Source organism: Hyperolius riggenbachi, chromosome 10, assembly GCF_040937935.1.
Source record: "Hyperolius riggenbachi isolate aHypRig1 chromosome 10, aHypRig1.pri, whole genome shotgun sequence".
NCBI classification, from domain to species: domain Eukaryota; kingdom Metazoa; phylum Chordata; class Amphibia; order Anura; family Hyperoliidae; genus Hyperolius; species Hyperolius riggenbachi.
The window spans coordinates 22643625-22665697 of NC_090655.1; the positions used below are offsets into that span (position 1 = coordinate 22643625).

General features: G+C 45.1%; 1 protein-coding gene across 2 annotated transcripts in view; it reads right to left on the reverse strand.

The window, feature by feature from the left end:
* The window catches only part of STK32C (serine/threonine kinase 32C), a 375239-nt gene that overhangs the window by 285783 nt on the left and 67383 nt on the right, over window positions 1-22073 (reverse strand). Inside the window, exon 1 of one of the 2 annotated variants that reach the window (XM_068258166.1) lies at window positions 21926-21981. The exons of the other annotated variant lie outside the window; for it this stretch is intronic. The gene's annotated coding sequence lies outside the window, so the exon portion shown is untranslated. Of the gene's footprint in view, window positions 1-21925; window positions 21982-22073 lie in introns of those variants that run through there. 2 annotated transcript variants of the gene reach the window in all.

Consider the following 22073-nt stretch of genomic DNA (forward strand, 5'->3'; position numbering starts at 1 on the left):
GCATACAGCGTCATTCATGCGAATTCGCATGAAAATTCGCATAGAAACGCATGCGAAATTCGCATCCGCATGCAAATTTTTTCCAAAGCGATTCACACCGCACAAGTGGAAATGGGCCCTGAGGAGTCGGAGCAATTTTGGGTAGCTGGAGTCGGAGGTTTCATAATTTGAGGAGTCGGGTGATTTTTGTACTGACTCCACAGCCCTGGAAGGTACATCAATTTGACGTGGTTCCCTTTAAAGAAAACCTGTAACAATAAAAAACCCCTCTGGCAAAACTTACCTCGGCAGGGGGAAGCCTCTGAATCCCAATGAGACTTCCCCCATCCTCCTCCGTCCTGGCAATCCAGCGCTGCGACCCCCAGAACAGCGGTGAGGTCTATATTTACCTACCGCAATCCAGAGCAGGCGCAGTAGCGGCTCTTCGTCTGAAATAGCTGAACCGGATAGTATCAGAATCAGAATATTTTATTTCGCCAAGCACGACTGGGCCGTTCTTGTGCCTTGTGGTCCTGGTGTAGATGGATCGGAATCTCCGTCCTAAAGGGAGTCTACTGAAGAAGCATAGGCCTGGGTGGGACGGATCGTTAGCTATTTTTTGAGCTCTGGAGTGCAGTCTTGAGTTGAAGATTTGATCAAGAGAGGGGAGTGGTTTCCCGATGATTCTTTCCGCTGATCTGATGACCCTCTGCAATTTGTGTCTGTTGCTGGCGGAGGAGCCAGCATACCAGACCAGGATAGAGGAGCAGAGGACAGATTCAATTATGGCTGTGTAGAAGCTCGTCAGAAGCTTGCGGGCCATACCGAACTTCTTCTGTTGACGTAGAAAAAATAGTCTCTGCTGGGCCTTTTTCTGGGTGGAGGTTGTGTTGGCCTCCAAGTCAGGTCCTTAGAGATTGTCGTGCCGAGGAGGCGTGTGCAGGGAACATTCTCAACTACTGTGTCATCAATGCTGATCGGGGGTAGGGTGGTGGCATGTTTCCTAAAGTCTACAATCATCTCAACCGTTTTTCTAGTGTTCAAGACCAGGCCGTTCTCCTTACACCAGTGGCAAATTCTGTCAACCTGGGGGCGATACTCCTGCTCATCATTCCCAGAGATGTTGCCAACAATGGTGGTATAGTCAGCGAACTTGATGACTTTGACGGAGTTCGCAGTGGACCTGCAATTGTTCGTGTATAGGGAGAATAGGAACGGCGACAGCACGCAACCTTGAGGGGCCCCTGTGTTGGTGGTCCTTGGTTGAGAGATGATAGTGTCCAGCTTGCTACTGCGCAGCACAGCAGATACGATTGGGCTCTGCTGTTTCCGTCTGAGCCCGAATGAAGAGCCACTACTGTGCCGGATTGCGGTAGGTAAATATTTATACACAAAGTTTGTCAAGCCTTGTCGAGGAGGTTTCGGGGGAGCCAGCGCTGAATTCCCCCAAGCTACAGAGGACGGGGCAGTCTCACTGGGACCCTGAGGCTTCTCCCCCGAGGTAAGTATCCCCCAGAGTTTTTTGTTTTGTTTCAGAGTCTCTTTAAAGCAGTAGGATTAGCCATGCTATGTCGGGGAAAAAAACACATATATACATAAATACTTGATCTACTTACATAACACATGTATTATACTGTCCATGTTTTGATTTCAGTGAATTTTATATAGTAAATGAAGAGAATTCTGTTCCTGGTGGGAACCATGTCTTTTGCCCACAGTAAAGGCTAACTCGTGATGTCAGATTTCCCTCAACTTTTTTTTTTCTTTTCTCCTCCAATCGCTGAGTCACCTCAGCCTTGCTTGTAAAGACAAGTGAGCAGAGGATCATATTTCAGCTAGGCAGCTAGGCAGGTAAATAAAGGGAAGAGGAGGAATATATTATAGATAAAAAAAAACCCAGCATGCAACTATGTGGCAATGGCACTTAAAAGGCCAGTGCTCCTAAGGTATGTGATAACGCAAAACCATAACAGCAGAAAAAGTTCTGAATGCAGGATTAGCATTTTTATCACTTGATACACTCAGACCAGTCGCTGTTGAAATTAGATTTTTATGGTGACACTCCCACTTTAATAAAGGCTTTACAGAAGATCTGACCCTTCCTGACTTTTTTCGGAATTGGAACACAGTTTTGAATCATGTAATGTTACTCAGCTCCCCCCCCCCCCCCCCCCCCTTGTGACGGGAGAATGTGTGTCACGGCTCTGTGGCGTCTGCAGTGCTGAATTCGCGGGGCCCTTTAAATATTCCTCATGACCGAGCATTAGAAGCTGATGCTGGAAAGATAAGCAGCGTTTCTGCAGGTTTTTAAATTCTATCCCATCAAGGCTCATTAGCACAGATGCCTGGATGGTAAAACCAGATAAAGCTGAAGGTGGAAAACACGGCCAAGAACATCATGATAATATGTGGCGTTTAATAATGCCCACATAACACAAAAGACAAATTTAATTAAGAAGTCCTGAAAGCAGTGTGCCAATATGAAGATCACAAAGCTACAGGAGATCACAAGGGACAGGCCTGATAGCCGAGCCACACACAAAGCATTGCAGAACTACAGGAGATCACAAGGGACAGGCCTGATAGCCGAGCCATGCACAGAAAGCATTGCAGAACTACAGGAGATCACAAGGGACAGGCCTGATAACCGAGCCATGCACAGAAAGCATTGCAGAACTACAGGAGATCACAAGGGACAGGCCTGATAGCCGAGCCATGCACAGAAAGCATTGCAGAACTACAGGAGATCACAAGGGACAGGCCTGATAACCGAGCCATGCACAGAAAGCATTGCAGAACTACAGGAGATCACAAGGGACAGGCCTGATAGCCGAGCCATGCACAGAAAGCATTGCAGAACTACAGGAGATCACAAGGGACAGGCCTGATAGCCGAGCAATGCACAAAGCATTGCAGAACTACAGGAGATCACAAGGGACAGGCCCGATAGCTGAACCATGCACAAAGCATTGCAGAACTACAGGAGATCACAAAGGACAGGCCTGATAGCCGAGCCATGCACAAAGCATTGCAGAGCTACAGGAGATCACAAGGGACAGGCCTGATAGCTGAGCCATGCACAAAGCATTGCAGAACTACAGGAGATCACAAGGGACAGGCCTGATAGCTGAGCCATGCACAAAGCATTGCAGAACTACAGGAGATCACAAGGGACAGGCCTGCTAGCCGAGCAATGCACAAAGCATTGCAGAACTACAGGAGATCACAAGGGACAGGCCTGATAGCAGAGCCATAGCCAAGTCACGCATTAATGATAGAAAAATCACAGGGGTTCACAAAGAACAGTACTGATAGCCGAGCCCTGCACAAAAAATAGTCGAATTACAAGAGATCACAAGGGAAAGGTCTCATAGCTGAGCTATGCATAAATTATAGAAAAACTAAAGTTCACAAGGGAGAGTACTGATAGTCGAGCCATGCATAAACAATGGTAAAATTATAAAGGTTCACCAAGGACAGGCCTGATAGCTGAGCCATGCACAAAGGACAGCAGAACTACAGAAGCTCACAAAGGACAGCACTCATAGTCGAGCCCTGCACAAAGGATTGTAGAATTACAAGTGTTTACAAGGGACAGACCTTATAGCTCAGCTATGCATAAATGATAGGAAAACTAAAGTTTACAAGGAACAGGTCTGATAGCCAAGCCACACTTAAAGGGACACTGTAGGGGGGGAGTCAGGGGAAAATGAGTTGAAGTTACCCGGGATTTCTAACGGCCCCCCACAGACATCCTGTGCCCGCGCAGTCACTCCCCAATGCTCTGGCCCCGCCTCTGGTTCACTTCTGGAATTTCAGACTTTAAAGTCTGAAAACCACTGCACCTGCGTTGCCGTGTCCTCGCTTCCGCTGATGTCACCAGGAGCGTACTGCGCAGGCCCTGTATGGTCTGTGCCTGCGCCGTGCGCTCCTGGTGACATCATGGGAAGCGCGGACACGGCAACGCAGGCGCAGTGGTTTTCAGACTTTAAAGTCTGAAATTCCAGAAGTGAACAGGAGGCGGGGCCGGAGCATTGGGAAATGGCTGCGCGGGCACAGGATGTCTGTGGGGGACCAATAGAAGCCCCGGGTAAGTTCAACTCATTTTCCCCCAACCCCCCTACAGTATCCCTTTAAAGAACAACTGTAGTGAGAAGAATATGGAGGCTGCCATATTTATTTCCTTTTAAACAATACTAGTTGCCTGGCAGCCCTTCTGGCCTATGTGGCTGCAGTAGTGTCTGGATCACATCAGAATCAAGCATGCAGCTAATCTTGTCATATCTGACAATAATGTCAGACACCTGATCTGCATACACTTGTTCAGAGTCTATGGCTAAAAGTGCTAGAGACAGAGGATCAGCAGGGTTGCCAGGCAACTGTTCTTTAACCACCCTGGCGTTCTGATAAGATCGCCAGGGAGGCTGCGGGAGGGTTTTTTTTAAATTAAAAAAAAACTATTTCATGCAGCCAACTGAAAGTTGGCTGCATGAAAGCCCACTAGAGGGCGCTCCGGAGGCGTTCTTCCGATCGCCTCCGGCGCCCAGAATAAACAAGGAAGGCCGCAATGAGCGGCCTTCCTTGTTTTGCTTACACCGTCGCCATAGCGACGAGCGGAGTGACGTCATGGACGTCAGCCGACGTCCTGACGTCAGACGCCTCCGATCCAGCCCTTAGCGCTGGCCGGAACTTTTTGTTCCGGCTGCGCAGGGCTCAGGCGGCTGGGGGGACCCTCTTTCGCCGCTGCTCGCGGCGAATCGCCGCGATCGGGCAGCACACGCGGCTGGCAAAGTGCCGGCTGCGTGTGCTGCTCTTTATTTGGCGCAAATCGGCCCAGCAGGGCCTGAGCGGCAGCCTCCGGCGGTGATGGACGAGCTGAGCTCGTCCATACCGCCCAGGTGGTTAAAAGAAAATAAGGCAGTTTCCACATCCCTCTCCCTACAGTTGCCCTTTAAATGATAAAAAAAATTACAAGGGTTCACAAAGGTCAGGCCCGATTCTTTAGCCATGCATAAATGACTGCTGAAATACTAAATTCACTAAGTGCTTTTAAAAATAAAGAAAACTCTGAGAACCCCTCATGAGAAGATGGACTAGCCCAAAACCTGTCGGTAATGTCAGATTTCTACTACCTACTGTAAGCGACAGCAACATAGGAGAAAAGTAATTTATGTCTCATTTTACTCTGAAAAAAATGAACTTCTTATTTGTATGCGTTTTAAATTTAAAGATTTTCGCGACAGTTCCTCTAACTACTTCGCTGCCCAGGTACAGTATATCTACGCCCCTTTTAACTTCATTTCCCCGCTTGGGGCATAGATATACGCACTGCCCACGCTCCCGCTCACTCGTGCACGCCGCCGCCCTCTCGTCCGGAGGGCAATGAACGGGAAAAACAGTCCTTGTTCGTTGATCTAAGCCCCCCAGCAATGATCGGCTGCTTCCATGAGAAGCTGTGTGATAATTGTGGGAAAAAAATTCCCAGTTTCACTGAACTTCCTGTAAGCGTACTTACTACACTTACAGGGCCATTTACAAAAAATTACTGTGGCCATCTTTTACAAATACATTCTTTTACATTATAAATTAACTCATCTCCCACACACCCCAATTGTTACCAATTTTTTTTTGTAATTAAAAAAAAAAAAATTACAAAAAAAAAATAAAATATATTTACCTTAGTGACTGAACTCTTTAAATATTTATATCAAGGGGGTATAGCACTGTTACTTTATAAACTATGGGCTTGTAATTAGGGATGGACGCAAAACTGAAAAAAATGCACCTTTATTTCCAAATAAAATATTGGCGCCAAACATTGTGATAGGGACATAATTTACACGGTGTAATAACTGGGACAAATGGGCAAATAAGTTACATGGATTTTAAATACAGTAGCATGCATTATTTAAAAACTATAATGGCCGAAAACTGAAAAATGATTTTTTTCCCCACATTTTTTCCTATTTTCCCATTAAAACACATTTAGAATAAAATAATTCTTGGCATAATGTCCCACCTAAAGAAAACCTAATTGGTGGCGAAAAAAAAACAAGATATAGTTTATTTCATTGTGATAATTAATGATAAAGTTATAGGTGAATGAATGGAAGGAGCGCTGAAAGGTGAAAATTGCTCGAATGCTGAAGGGGTAAAACCCCTCAGTTGTGAAGTGGTTAAAGTAGCTGAGCCATGTACAAATGATAGCATAACTACAGGAGATCACAAGGGACAGGCCTGATATAAGAATTATTACCGTATTTTTCAGGCTATTAAGACGCTCCTAACCATAAGACACACCTAGGTTTAGAGGACAAAAACCAGGGAAAAAAATATATACTAAACCTGGTGCAACTTGTGGATTATGCCTCCCTTTGTACCTCATGCCCCCTTGTACCCGGTGTCCTCCATTGTCCCTCTTGGTGCCTCCTCTATGCCCCCTTTTTGAGTCCTCTATGCCCATTTGTGTCTCCCTTGTGTCCTCCTCTATGCCCCTTTGTGTCCTCCTGTGTCCTCCTCTGCATGGGCACAGTACAGGGAGTCCCGGACATTGCAACAGGATGGAGGTTCGTATTGGCCGGCGTACACATCTCAGGAACTCCCTGTATTTGTACTATAAGACGCAGTGCTTTTTTCCCCAACTTTTGGGGTAGAAAAAGTGAGTCTAGTCCAAAAACTCCCAGATCTCCAATCCTTAAAAACATCAAAAAGCTCTACAAATTAGGCCTGGAGGTTCAGGGAGGAGCACCCTCTGATCACTGCAGGGTGACCAAGTTTTTCGGAAAGCTTCTGTCCTATCCGCTATTTTGGAGTTCATTTTTTCAGGCACTGTGGTAGAGTCCACTATTTTTAGAACATTTGAACTTTTTTTTAGAACATATAACCGGCAAAATTGTAGTTCACTAATTAATGGCAAATTGGCAATATGTGTCTTGGCATCATTCAAAACACGTTGCATTGGCCTGTGCTTAGGGTGTTGGAACGCTGCCGGTTTGTGGCTTAGGAGAATCAGCCAGGGGTCCATCAGAATTGGTCTATGAAGAGTTCTAAAAATAAGTTGAATAACCTTATTCCAGAAGTTAGATACTTTACGGCAAGTCTACTATATATGGATAAGTGATCATTGGCTAGAGCACCCCTGAAAACGGGGATGCGACACAGAGCTATCAAAAGCATGCAATCTGTGAGGTGTTCGATGGAGAAGTCGAAGGAAGACCCTTTGGCTGGGGTTTCAAGAGCTTCTGTCCATTCATCCTGGTCAGGTTTAGAGCCTCTGACCAGAGGTGGCCTTAGAGTACGCGGGGCCTGGGGCGAGTGTCATATGCGGGGCCTAGAGACATATGCTGTGGATACACGTTGTGGAAGCACACACTGTATAGATTAGATAGGTAGGTGCCTCCAGTATAGGTTAGATAGGTAGGTGCCCTGCAGTACAGATTAGATAGGTAGGTAGGTACCCTGCAGTATGGATTAGATAGATGCCTGCAGTATAGATTAGTTAGGTAGGTACCCCGCAGTATATATTAGATACGTGCCTGCAGTATAGATTAGTTAGGTAGGTACCCCGCAGTATATATTAGATACGTGCCTGCAGTATAGATTAGATAGGTAGGTAGGTACCCTGCAGTATAGATTAGATAGGTGCCTGTAGTATAGATTAGTCAGGTAGGTGCCCCGCAGTATATATTAGATAGATGCCTGCAGTATAGATTAGATAGGGTGGTGCCCTGCAGTACAGATTAGATAGGTGCCTGCAGTATAGATTAGATAGGTGCCTGCAGTATAGATTAGATAGGTGCCTGCAGTATAGATTAGACAGGTAGGTGCCCTGCAGTACAGATTAGATAGGGAGGTGCCTGCAGTATAGATTAGTTAGGTAGGTACCCCACAGTATATATTAGATAGGTGCCTGCAGTATTGATTAGGTAGGGTGGTGCCCTGCAGTACAGATTAGATAGGTGCCCTGCAGTATAGATTAGATAGGTGCCAGCCTGCAGTATAGATTAGATAGGTGCCTGCCTGCAGTATAGATTAGATAGGTGCCTGCAGTAAGGATTAGATAGGTGCCAGCCTCCAGTATAGATTAGATAGGTGCCAGCCTACACCTATAGGTGGCTGCAGTATAGATTAGATAGGTAGGTGCCTGCAGTATAGATTAGATAGGAAGGTGGCTGCAGTATAGATTAGATAGGTAGGTGCCTGCAGTATAGATTAGATAGGAAGGTGGCTGCAGTATAGGTTAGATAGGTGCCAGCCTGCAGTATAGATTAGATAGGTCCCTGCAGTATAGATTAGATAGGTGCCTGCAGTATAGATTAGATGGGTGCCAGCCTGCAGCATAGGTTAGATAGGTGCCAGCCTGCAGTATAGATTAGATAGGTGCCTGCAGTATAGATTAGATAGGTGCCTGCCTGCAGTATAGATTAGATAGGTCCCTGCAGTATAGATTAGATAGGTGCCAGCCTGCAGTATAGATTAGATAGATAGGTGCCTGCAGTATAGATTAGATAGGTGCCTGCCTGCAGTATAGATTAGATAGGTGCCAGCCTGCAGTATAGATTAGATAGGTGCCAGCCTGCAGTATAGATTAGATAGGTCCCTGCAGTATAGATTAGATAGGTGCCAGCCTGCAGTATAGATTAGATAGGTCCCTGCAGTATAGATTAGATAGGTGCCTGCAGTATAGATTAGATGGGTGCCAGCCTGCAGCATAGGTTAGATAGGTGCCAGCCTGCAGTCTAGGTTAGATAGGTAAGTGCCCCGCAGTATAGATTATAAAGGTAGGTGCCAGCCTGCAGTATAGATTAGATAGGTAAGTGCCCCGCAGTACAGGTTAGATATGAAGGTGGCTGCAGTGCTGGGGAGAGCGGGCATAGTTGTTAAAACTCACGTGTCTTCACCGATGCTCACAGCCACCATCTAGTTCAGGGGTCCCCAAACATTTTGGGTCGAGGGCCGAGTCAACCTACTTCAGACTGCTGGGGGGCCGAAGTATACATAAAATGATGTAGAAGTCTTTGCGGGACGGACAGTAAAGCATACCCAGGTGACAACCTGCAGTGGACAGCAGTGTCACCTGATGTGGAATTTGATTGGAAACAAGTGAATGACTGCTTTCTGGCTTCCACGTGGATGAGTGGTGCCAGCACTGCTATTCTATATGCAGACCACCAATATTTAAAGATGTAGCTGACCGCATCTATAAGTAATACATTTTGTGTGTGGGGGGCCGGTAAAAAAGCCTCAGGGGGCCACATTCGGCCCGCGGGCCTTAGTTTGAGGACCACTGATCTAGTTCCTCTCCCAGCATCTGTGTATTGGTAACAGTGCCCCCCTGTGGTGACATGCGGTCACGTCATCCCAGGGGGCGCTGTTACCAATACACAGATGCTGGGAGAGGAAATAGATGGTGGCTGTGAGCATCGGTGAAGACACGTGAGTTTTAACAACTTTGCCTGCGCTCCCCAGCACTGCAGAGGGTGCGGGGCCTCCTCAGGAGCGGGGCCTGGGGCGATTGCCCCACTTGCCACCCCCAAAGGCCGGCTCTGCTCTGACTCCCATTTAGATATAAAGGGGAGCTGAGGTTCTAAAGGAATGTGGTCAGTAAAGATGGCCCGAACGGTTTGCCGGCGAACTTCCGGGTGGTTCGCGTTTGCGGAGAACTGCAAACTTTTGCGGAAGTTCGGTTCGTCCCCATAATGTACCATTAGGGTCAACTTTGACCCTCTACATCACAGTCAGCAGGCACATTGTAGCCAATGAGGCGACCCTCTCTACTGGAGCCCCCCCCCCCTCCCCTTATAAAAGGCAGGCAGCATCAGGCTTTGGACTCACTCCTGCAGTAAATAGAGAAGTGACAGCTGCTGTAGACTCTCTCATAGGGAAAGATTACTTAGGCTCTTGTAGGCTTGTTAGCTTGCTCCTTGCTGATTCTTATTGCTAAAGTAGCTGTAGCACCTCACAACAGCTCTTTTGAGAGCTAATCTTGTTCTTGTGATCTATTTTTTTTTTTTTTGCCCACTGACACTGCATTATACAGCCCTATCTGTTGCAGCTGGACCTTGGTAATTGCTATACTGTGCCAGGCCCCGTCTAACTATACTGGGACACCTACCTATGCCTAGCTAACTACTGGGGCACCCACCTACCTATACGGGAACACCTACCTATGCCTAGCTAACTTCTGGGGCACCTACAGTACCTACCTATACGGGAACACCTACCTATGCCTAACTACTGGGGCACCCACCTACCTATACAGGAACACCTACCTATGCCTAGCTAACTACTGGGACACCTACCTATGCCTAACTACCATATGGGCTTGAAAACCGCCACGGCCTGCACTCTGGCCACAGTGTGCACCAGTCCAGCACGGCCGTCACTACACAAACAGCTGTTTGCGGTGTGTTACACTGTGAGTTTGGTGTGTCAGTGTGAAGCAGAACTCTAATTACACTCCCTGATTGATGTATACACATGCAAGATGTTTGAAAGCACGTTAGGCCTGCAATTTAGCATTCAATGTGATTTCTGCCCTTAAAACGCTGCTTTGCGTCACATCCAGATTTTTTCCCCCGGGACTTGGCATGTATCTCACTCCGCCATGCCCCCCTCCAGGTGTTAGACCCCTCAAAACATCTTTTCCATTACTTTTGTGGCCAGCATAATTTTTTCTAGTTTTCAAAGTTCGCTTCCCCATTGAAGTCTATTGCGGTTCGCGAAAGTCCACATGAACCAAAAAAAATTTCTAAGCATGTGCAGCAGCATTTATGTAGGGTTAGTTACCAGACATAATTTTTTTTTAAAAAAAAGTGGTTTATGAGGTATGTGAGAGAGCCATGAACAAGCAACAAAATAAACACACATTAAGAAACACTGACCCTTAAAGCCTTAGAGAATGAAAACGCATAAAAAAAAAAAAATCAAGGTTAGTAGATAAAGAAAAGGTTGCAGAACTCCGCAGAGATTTCCAGCAAGCTGTGAGGCAAGATAAAGACGTACTATAAGCAAAGATCTGCACCAGGAGACTGAGCCATAAAATATGAAAGGGAGAATAAAATTAGTTTTCCTAAAATGAGTTGAAAAAGAAATTCCAGCCATAAATTGGTATGCTGAGAAGTGCTTTAAGTGAGATAAAACTGATATAACATTCAATAAAAATGTGTTTTCTTACTTTGTATTACCCATAAAGTTACCATATGTTCTTTTTTGCACAAGTAATATTGTCCGTTTACAAATTACAAGTTCCCAAAGTACAGTTTATCTGCTCTAACAGCAGACAAAAGATAATGTTATCACCTCTTCTGACGAGGCCAGAAGCTTCCCACTGAAGAAAGGAGCTTCCCACTGAAAAACAAAGTGTTGTGTTTAACTGTTTGAATGCTGTTCTGCTACAAATTATTTTTTGTGTTAGTAAGATTTGATGCTGTAAATATTTTAGAGCAAAGAAGGAATTCTGAGAATCATACCACTTTAAGGAAGAACAATAAAAAAAAAAAAGTAAAATGCGAAAGGTGTTAGGAAGAAGATAGGAATCATCGAGAAGTTTAGACAGTGGTTTCTGCATTTGCTTTGTGGAGAAGAGAGAAGATCCCCCTGAGCGGCAGTGCTGAACACAAGGAGTTGAACTCAGCAGCAGAAAGTGAAAACTGTGGGGCCAGGTGGTCTGGGGTTTCAGCCTTAGAAAAGCAAACGTGCTTTAAAATGTACCCAAGATGATAGAAAAAAATGATACATACGTGGCGCTTCCTCCGGCCCCCTTTAGGCTGATCGGCCACTCTCTGTCCTCCCACGCTGCCTTGATCCGGCCCGGTAAATACGCCAGTGTCCCTCTTTTGTAAATAATTTTTCAAGTTTAGGAAATTATATCCGGTTCTAGGCAGAGATTAAAGTGTAATTTTTTAAAGCGGAATATAACCCTGCATTTCAACTTTGCTCTAAAACATTATTTACAGCATATTATATGCAACCAGCATTTTTTTTTACTAGACCAGCATTGGAAGGGTTACACACAGAGCTTTAAAGTTCTGTGGATATTAATGCAGACGCATCCGAAGTTTAGATAGATACATTTAAGTAAACACAATGGCCTCAATTCACTAAGCTTATCTCCTGTCTTTAATAACTCTTCTGAGCTGTTTCTACAGTTATCACCATAGTGATAACTGTAGAAACAGCTCAGAAGACTTAGGTATATGGAGGCTGTCATGTGTATTTCCTTTTAATCAATACCAGTTGCCTGGCAGCCCTGCTGGTCTATTTCTCTGCAGTAGTATCTGATTAAAACCAGAAACAAGCATGCAGCTAGTCTTGTCAGATCAGACTTATAAGTCTGAACCACTGAAACACCTGATCTGCTGCATGCTTGTTCAGGGGCTATGGCTAATAGTATTAGAGGCAGAGGATCAGCAGGGCTGCCAGGCAACTGGTATTGTCTAAAAGGAAATAAACATGACAGCCTCCATATACCTCTCTCTTCAGTTCCCCTTTAAACAAGTCCAGGGATGGAGCTGTCCTGATCTGTTGAGGCAAGGAGTTCCAAAACGTAGGGGCAGCATGACAGAAGGCTCTGGGAAAAAAAGTTTCCAAATGGACTCTGGGTATGACTAGATTATTAGAACCTGTGGATCTGAGAATGCGGGGTATGCCACGCAGCTGCAACATATCTTTCATGTATTCAGGACCTAGATTATTCAGGGATTTAACCTCCCTGGCGGTTAATTTTTTTTTTCAAATTGGGAAAAAAAAAATTTTAATTTTTTTTTTGTTTCATGTAAAGCTACCAGAGTGGTAGCTACATGAAACACCACTAGAGGGCGCATGTGTCCCTCTAGTGCGATCGTCGCCGGCACTAATAGCAAACAGGGGAGCGCGTATATAACGCGTTCCCCTGTTTGGCTTCTCCTGTCGCCATGGCGACGATTGGAATGACGTCATGGATGTCAGCCGACGTCCTGACGTCAGGCGCACCCGATCCAGCCCATAGCGCTGCCCGGAACTCATTGGTCCGGGCAGCGCAGGGCTCTGGCGGGGGGGGCCCTCTTTCGCCGCTGCGTGCGGGCGATCACCGCAGAGCGGTGGCGATCAAGCTGTACGCGCGGCTAGCAAAGTGCTGGCTGTGCGCACAGCACTTTGAATGGGCCAAATCGCCCCACCAGGGCCAGAGAAATCCTCCTGCGCGGCATAGCCCGAGCTCAGCTCGGGCTTACCGCCAGGGAGGTTAAAGGTCAGTAGGCCGATCTTGAATAGGACCCTCCATTCTATAGGTAGCCAGTGAAGGGAGTGCAGGACTGGCATTATGTGGCAGTGACGGGGTTGGTTGGTTAGCAGTCTGGCAGCAGTATTCTGTATCAGCTGTAGGCGGTGCAAGACCTTTTTTGGAAGGCCAGTGTAGAAAGTTGTGAATGTTACACACTCTCTGGCTGTCCTCCAGCTCCTGCACAGTCAGAGAGTGTGAGTCACATACCACACTTGTTACATTGTGTTTACTTAAATGTATCTATCTAAACTTCGGATGCGTCTGTATTTCTATCCACGGAACTTTAAAGCTCTGTGTATAACCCTTCCAATGCTGGTCTAGTAAAAAAAAAAAATGCTGTTTGCATATAATATGCTGTAAATAATGTTTTAGAGCAAAGTTGAAATGCAGGGTTATATTCCGCTTTAAGCTTAAAAAGCAAAAATCATTGTAGTATCCATTCCATATTCCGTATAATGTTTTCCAACAAAAACTTGATTTACAATTATGGGAAGATGATTAAATAGTAGAACTACTGCATGTTACAGTTGCAAGGAGAGATGGATGACCATAGAAAACCACCAAACTTAAGCAACCAATAGGGAATAGAAACACAGCCATTAAAGAGAACCTGAACTGAAAATAAAAAGTTAAAATACACAAACATACCCAGGCCATACTTCCCTCCCATGTAGTCTACTCCTCAATCTCTTCCTCCTCTCCTGCGTCCTATCTGTCCACTGTGATCAATGGAATTCTCTGACCTCCATTTTGAAAAAGCCTATTACCATAACAGCTTCCTGGTCAGCAGAGTGTTAAACTGTAATTGAAAGACTGCTGACAACTTCCTGTAACCAGGCTGGGTAGAAACTGAGTAAGATCAAGCAGATTTGCGCAAATAACGAGAAAATTTGCATGGCAGTCTGATGTCACTGAAAAGCTTTACACGCGAATCGCGGACGATACACTCGAAATATCCCCCAAAAATTAAGCAGGACCTTATTTTTTTTTTGCATACAATAACTTACTAAAATTTGCATTAAATGGAAACTGCCCTATTTACTACCATTTGTTGCTAAACGAATGTGAATTTTCTATGCAAAAAATCTACTGCAAAATGCACAAGTAGAAAGATAGCCTGAATCTTTTCTGAAATTACGGTAATTCTATGAACACATTGTCTACATATTTGAAATACCTGGCATCCTACCTAATAAAACACAAGTGTCTCTGCGTCCCATGTCCGTGTGTGTGTCCGTGTCCGTGTGTGTGTGTGTGTCAGTGTGTGTGTCCGTGTGTGTGTGTGTCCGTGTGTGTGTGTCCCCGTGTGTGTGTGGCCGTGTGTGTGTGTGTGCATCCTACCTAATAAAACACAAGTGTCTCTTCGTCCCATGTCCGTGTGTGTGTCCGTGTGTGTGTGTGTCCGTGTGTGTGTGTGTGTCCGTGTGTGTGTGTGTGTCCGTGTGTGTGTGTGTGTCCGTGTGTGTGTGTGTGTCCGTGTGTGTGTGTGTCCGTGTGTGTGTGTGTGTGTCCGTGTGTGTGTGTGTGTGTCCGTGTGTGTGTGTGTCCGTGTGTGTGTGTGTCCGTGTGTGTGTGTGTGTGTGCGCGCATGTGCAGGGAGGGACGCAGAGACACTGAAGAGAGCTGGGGGAATGACGCGGCGGGGGGCCAGGAGGGGCGGGCATGTGCACGCGTGTGCACGGCAGGCTTGTGTGCGCAGCGGATGAGCGGTGATAGACCTAGTCTGTTTTTAAACGGGCTAAGGTCACTAGTACTTGTATAATTCCTCTATTTCTACCTTTGCTACTGTCATTATGTTCCCTATATGCACGTGCGGCTTGTCATGAAAAGTAATTTCTTTGTGTTACACAATGACAATAAAGTGCTTGAATTGAATTGATCGCATAGCCGTGGTGAAATAAAGTAATTAGCTCCCAATCTTAATAATAAATAAGTGGGGAAAAAATCATAAAAGAAGATTAACCCCGACACCTACTAGAATGTATTTTTAGCTGACTGCCATCTCAATATTTTGAAGATAATCAGAAGAATTGAGTCCCAAAACTCCCACACTGAGAATCTCCATGCTGCACACATCACAGTGCTTCATCTCAGCACATCTATATGCATTTGTTCCTGGAACCAAGAGATGCGCCAATCCAGCAATAAACACACAAGCACCATCGCTGAGAATATGGATTAAAGAGACACTGAAGCGGGAAAAAAATTATGATATAATGAATTGGTTGTGTAGTACGAATAATTACTAAAACATTTGTAGCAAAGAAAATATTCTCATATTTTTATTTTTAGTTATATAGCTTTTTTTTTTTTTTTTTTTTTTTTTTTTATAACATTGCATCATTCTAGAATATTTGCAGTTTACACACTACTTAGCTAATGAATGATTTTACAGAGCAGGCTAGTAAACTTTTAACCTGTTCTCTGAAGAAAAAAAACAATACAGTGCCAGACACTTGAGATAATAAGCTTCAGAAGACAGATCTCTGCGACTTTGAAAGTGGTGAAGCTCAATGGCTCTTTTGCATAGAAAACAACTGGAGTTGCTTAACTCTTCCTGTACTGGAAACAATATTAGACTTATGTCTCTGCTCCCAATGTTTTATTTCTTAGCTGTACTACACATACAAATCAGGGCTGTGGAGTCTGTACAAAAATCCACCGACTCCGACTCCTCTAATTTGCATATTACAATCTTGTTGATTGAAAGTATGTAACATGAAATGCATCTCTTAACTGCCAACGCTTAGGAATTTTAAAAGACAACTGAAGTGAGAGGGATATAGAGGCTTCCATATTTATTCCCTTTTAAACTAGTGGCTGGATAGTGTAATGGTAAGGGCTCTGCCTCTGACACAGGAGACCAGGGTTTGAATCTCAGCTCTGCCTGTTCAGTATGCCAGCACCTATTCAGTAGGAGACCTTGGGCAAGACTCCCTAACACTGCTACTGCCTATAGAGCATGTCCTAGTGGCTGCAGCTCTGGCGCTTTGAGTCCGCCAGGAGAAAATCACAATATAAATGGTCTGTTTAAACAATACCAGTTACCCTGATATCTGCCTCTAATACTTTTACCAAGGACTAGTTTTAGTCTAAGAGTACTTGTAGAAGGTACAGACCGGAACAAAGAACATGGATCAGGCCCTAGGCAATGTGACTGTGGGTACATGTAAGAGTGATGTGCAGGTACTCTGCAGGGGAATAAGGAGATTCTTCCTCTATTACACATTCTTCATGTACAATCTGAACCAGGTTTATGGGTGATAGACAACACCTCTGTGTTCAATGTGCACAGCATTCTCAGTGGATTCCCTGCAGCTCTGTGGGGAGTGCATATGTAGAGTATAGTACTACTGTGTAACAACGTAAACCTGAGACAGATGAAATTAAAGTTTTATACATACCTGGGGCTTCCTCCAGCCGCCTTCAGGCTAATCAGTCCCTCGCTGTCCTCCTCCACCACCTGGATCTTCTGCTATGTGTCCAGGTACTTGAGCCAGTCAGGCGTAGTGCGCATGCACACACTCCGCCGCCAGGAGCATACTACACCTGCGCAGCACTATTGCGCAGGTGCAGAATGCTCCTGGCTGTAGGAGCGGCACGTGGCCGGTCTGCGCTGACTGGCTGAATTACCGGGACTCATAGCAGAAGATCCAGGTGGTAGAGGACGACACGAGGGACTGATTAGCTGGAAGGGGGTTGGAAGAAGCCCCAGGTATGTACAACACTTTTCTTTCCGTCCGTCTCAGGTACCCTTTAATTCGTAGTCACCAAACCAAATTTTAACAAGATATCAATTTATTTGATATCATGAGCAAAGAGAGTGCATACATTTGCATAAACCAGCATCAACGCAGAATTATTTTCATCTCATTGACCATCTCTATTAGTGACACGGCTACACATCAGGCTTTATTCTTACAGCATAGACGTTATTTAGTATATATAAGAGATTCCTGTGTACACATCATATATACAGTCACAATCAGATGTGTATATCTGACTTTGAAAATATGGGGACTGTTTTATTGAAGCAGCACAACATTTTTGTGGACTAAGCACAGCTATTACTGGATGTATAAAATTATTATGACTGATCTGAGAAATAGAACATGTTATCATATTTTCTATTTTAAATTACAGTTTAAATTCATTCGGAGTCTGTGCATTTTTCCCGACTCCGACTCCAGGCACCCAAATATTGCTCCGACTCCACAGCCCTGCATAATTTATTTTTTTTCGCTTCAGTGTCTCTATCAGTATCACAATACGACGATACAAAATACAGATTTGAACCAAATCATTTGAATCATTTTACTAGGGAAGCAGACTGGATGAAATGACTAGCAGGACAGGACTTTTCCTGCACTGTACATTCTGTATGTTCCTGTTTCTTCCAGACAGACATCCACTGTGAACCGAATATTTCATTGTGATGATCCGGATGATTCGACTCACAAAAAAGATCCGGATCAAATAAACGATTTGTTCATGATCCGGACAACACTACAGTCCCACCATGAGTCTGTGCAGTGCAGTGAATATTAATTAGCCATGTGGCTGGCGCAGAGGAGAAGGGGAGACCTCCTCCTCCAACATTACTGAGCATGTGCAAACAGTCTAACGCGGCTTAGCTCAGTATAGCGTACAGCATGCAGCACTTTGTTACTATGTAACGCAACGTGTGCACTGTGAACAGCACATTGATTTTACGGTGCTGCTGCGTTACTGGCTGCTGTAACGTGGGACTTTCACGTGAAACCAGCCTTAGAACAAAGAAGAAATGCCGCGTTTCATACCACTGTAACCGTCGAGCAACGCAGGCGGCGGAAATCGACCTGCAATCGCCTGTGTGAGCCACCCTTAGGGCTTAGAGTTTTAATTTTTTTTAAGCGTTGGCGATTTTTAAAAATCGCTTTAAAATCGCTTGAGCAATGTTGGTCTATGTGAGTGTTCTCACATGAGCTTTCTGTCTGAGCGCAAACACAGGTCTTGCATTTTCTGAGCCTTTGCGCTGCAATGCAAGGTATAGGGAAATCGCAAAGCACTTAAAAAAGCGCATTAAAAAGCGATTTGGTGAGCCCTTTTAAAAAAAAAAAAAATACATTGTAATTATTCAGTTCCAAGTTAAAGAGTTTTTTTGATTGTCTGGAAGTAAAAAAAAAATAATTAAATAGCCAAATAAAAGCGCATAGAAAACCACTTAAAGCGCGAATCGCTCTGAAAGTGCAGGAAAAAGCGCTTTCAAAAGCGCTTAGCGCTAGCGATTTATAATGTGAACAAGGCCTTAAAGTGAACCTGAGAGGAGGGGAAATAAAAGTTTTATACATACCTGGGGCTTCCTCCAGCTCCCTCTGCGCAGATCGCTCCCTCACCGCGGTCTAAAGCCTCCTAGATTCTCCGGTAGCAGCCCTGTTCGCCGCACGCACCAACCCCACTCCTGATGCCGGGAGCGTTCTGTGCCTGCGCAGTACTACTCCCAGCTGCCGGAGCGAGACAGGGGAGTGCGCTTGGCCGCACTGCGCAACCTGGCCACAGAGAACAGGGCAGCTACGGGGGGGGGGGGGGATCTAAAAGGCTTCAGACCGCGGCAAGTGAGCGATCTTCGCAGAGGGGGCTGGAGGAAGCCCCAGTGTATCACTTTTAAGTGACAACATCAAAATAACTGCATGTTTATAGAATGAATCCCAATACTCCATGTTGATGCACTATTCATGCTAATATTATGAACCTTTATACAGCCTGAAAAAAAGAACAATTAAATGCCGGAGCTGGCATTGACGGGTCAAGCTTCAGTCCACATAAACATGTGTAAAAGTTACCATAAAATTTGCATAAAGTGATAATTATTGGCATCTCATTAGACATGGTTACAACAAACCTCATGAATGTTTCATTGAACCTTGGTGCTTATTTACTAACATCTGGCACTACGTATCCTCCTTTGATTCTTATTCAATTGGCGATGGGAAAGCTAGAGTTAACTTTCTCGTAAGTAGCCACGGTAACAGAACTGCATGGCTCCTGATGTGGGAGTCTGAGCATATGCGCTCGGTTACTAGACAGCAGGAACACCCTGAACTTGTGGTCACCTTGTCTCCACCATATGTTCAGCTATCAGTAAAGTTTTCTTCCCTTCAATAAAAAAAATAAAAATTAGCATGGTGTCCCCCTGCGTAGGTCAACCAGGTCCATACTCAGGCATATGGGCTTGTGGGAAGCAGGAAGAGAGAAAGCATGCATGTCACCCCCTACCGCTTCCACCAGCCCACATGACTTTCAGCATTACAACGTTGCTTTCTGAAGGGAAAAATCAATGCTAACAGGCATGGATCTTTTCACACATCTAGAACTAAGCCAAAGCAACCCATTAAAAAAAAAAACTTTCAGGGCCCTTTAACTAACTAACACAAAATCAGGTGCCTGGCTCTTCTACTGACCACATATGCTATTGCTCCGTTGTTGTTGCCTGATGGAGCGGGATCAAACCTGCGAAATGCGTTGCATATTTGGAGTTCATAAATAAAATATAATGACTGTCTTTACTACAGTCATTGTGTGTCTACTTGGAGAGGGCAAGTCCACCACTACCTCCTCTATTTACCAAGAATTTTTTTTTAAGCTCATTTAGATTCCTTTTATCTTTTGGCGCCTCTGTTCTCCTGCATAACATTAACTAACACGCATGTGTAATCACCTACGGCGTGACGTCGGGAGTTCTAATTCACCCAACGGGAAACCGATAAGAGGGGACCAACGACTGATAAGACGCAGTTCAAGCCAATCCAATAGTTGGACTGACTTGGGCTGTGTCTTATCAGTCGTTGGTCGCCTCTGATCAGTGATAACGCCTTGCGTTTGCATGCCTTTTACTTGAGAAAAGTTGTCCAACTTCAAGTTGTTTATAATAGTGCATTTAAAATACTTTTGTTGAGCTTGTGTATGAGCGTTAAAGGACTACTGTAGGGGATAGGGAGAAAAAGAGTTGAACTTACCTGGGGCTTCTAATGGTCCCCCACAGACGTCCTTGTGTCTGCGCTTACCTGCCCTCACCGATGCTCCTGTCCCCACCATTTCTGGAATTTCCAACTCTAAAGTCGAAAAACCAAGAGCTTACTGCGCAGGCACAGACTGTACTGGGCCTGCGCAATACACTCTTGGTGACGTCAGTGGGAGGGAGGGCGTGACTGAGCAGACGCAGTGGTTTTCCGATTTTAAAGTCAGAAATTCTGTAAGTAAACCGGAAACGGGGCTGGAGCATCGGTGAGTGGCTGCGTAGGCACAGGACGTCTGCGGGGGACCATTAGAAGCCTCAGGTAACGTCAACTCTTTTTACCCTTAAACGCCCCCCCCCCCCCCCCCCAGTACTCCTTTAAGGCTATCCCATCTCATGCAGCATTTCCAACCCAACAAAAAGCTTAAATATTATTACAGAACTGTTTGTTTGCTGAATTTCTAAGTTGTTACAGCCTGAAAGCTCCCTTAGGTGCAGCGAGATGTGTTTTAGACCTGTTATTTCAGTTTGTTTTAATTACTCCGTTTACATTTTCAATTAGTTTTGTTTCCTTGTTTTTGGCAGCGTTTTACAGATACCTGGATATGGCCCAAGTGTAATCATACCTCAAGTATTGCTCTGGGACAAGATCTCACCGCATCTGTCATTTCATAAAGTGCAATGCTAGTATTGTTGTTTTTCTTCTATGCCAAACACAGCTGCTCCCCAGTGTGGGCTGCACAGAGGCGTAGATGGGCTGCACAGAGGCGTAGATGGGCTGCACAGAGGCGTAGATGGGCTGCACAGAGGCGTAGATGGGCAGCACGGTGGTGTAGTGCATAGCGCTCTCTCCTTGCTGCGCCAGGTCCCCGGTTCAAATAACAACGAGGGGGTTTGTATGTTCTTCCTGTGTCTGCGTGACTTTCCTCTAAACACTCAGTTTTCCTCCCACATCCCCAAAACATACAGATAAGTTAATTGGCTTCCCCCTAAAATATCCCTAGACTATGACGGACATAAAACTCTGAGGACAGTCAGTGATACGACTCTATGTACTCTGTGAAGTGCTGCAAAAGATGTCAGTGCTATATAAATACATAATAATAATATGGGGGGACATTAGACTAGGACTATGGTAGGATTAGACTGTGAGCTCATCTGAGGACAGTCAGTGACATGACTATGTACTCTGTAATGTGCTGCAGAAGATGTCAGTGCTATATAAATACATAATAATAATATGGGGGGACATTAGACTATGACTATGGTAGGATTAGAGTGTGAGCTGCTCTGAGGACAGTCAGTGACATGACTATGTACTCTGTAATGTGCTGCAGAAGATGTCAGTGCTATATAAATACATAATAATAATATGGGGGGACATTAGACTATGACTATGGTAGGATTAGAGTGTGAGCTCCTCTGGGGACAGTCAGTGACATGACTATGTACTCTGTAATGTGCTGCAGAAGATGCCAGTGCATTAGGGGTTGATCAGTAGTTAGTAAGAGGGTCGGGTTGCTCAGACGTAGGTAAGAAATTATATTGCTCAATGGGCTGCACACACCATCCTTGCCAGGTCCAGCATGCACAGCACACATTCTGGTATAGGGGTTGCTCAGTGGATAGTAAGGGGTTCTGGTTGCTCCGAAGTTAGTAAGAAGTTATATCGCTCAGTGGGCAGCACGCACCTTCCTTGCCAGGTCCAACAGGCACAGCACACAGCCCAGCACGGATGCCCGGAAGCTCTCGGAGATCAGATACTATCATCCTGATTCAAAACTTCTTGCTATATAAATACATAATAATATGGGGGGACATTAGACTATGACTATGGTA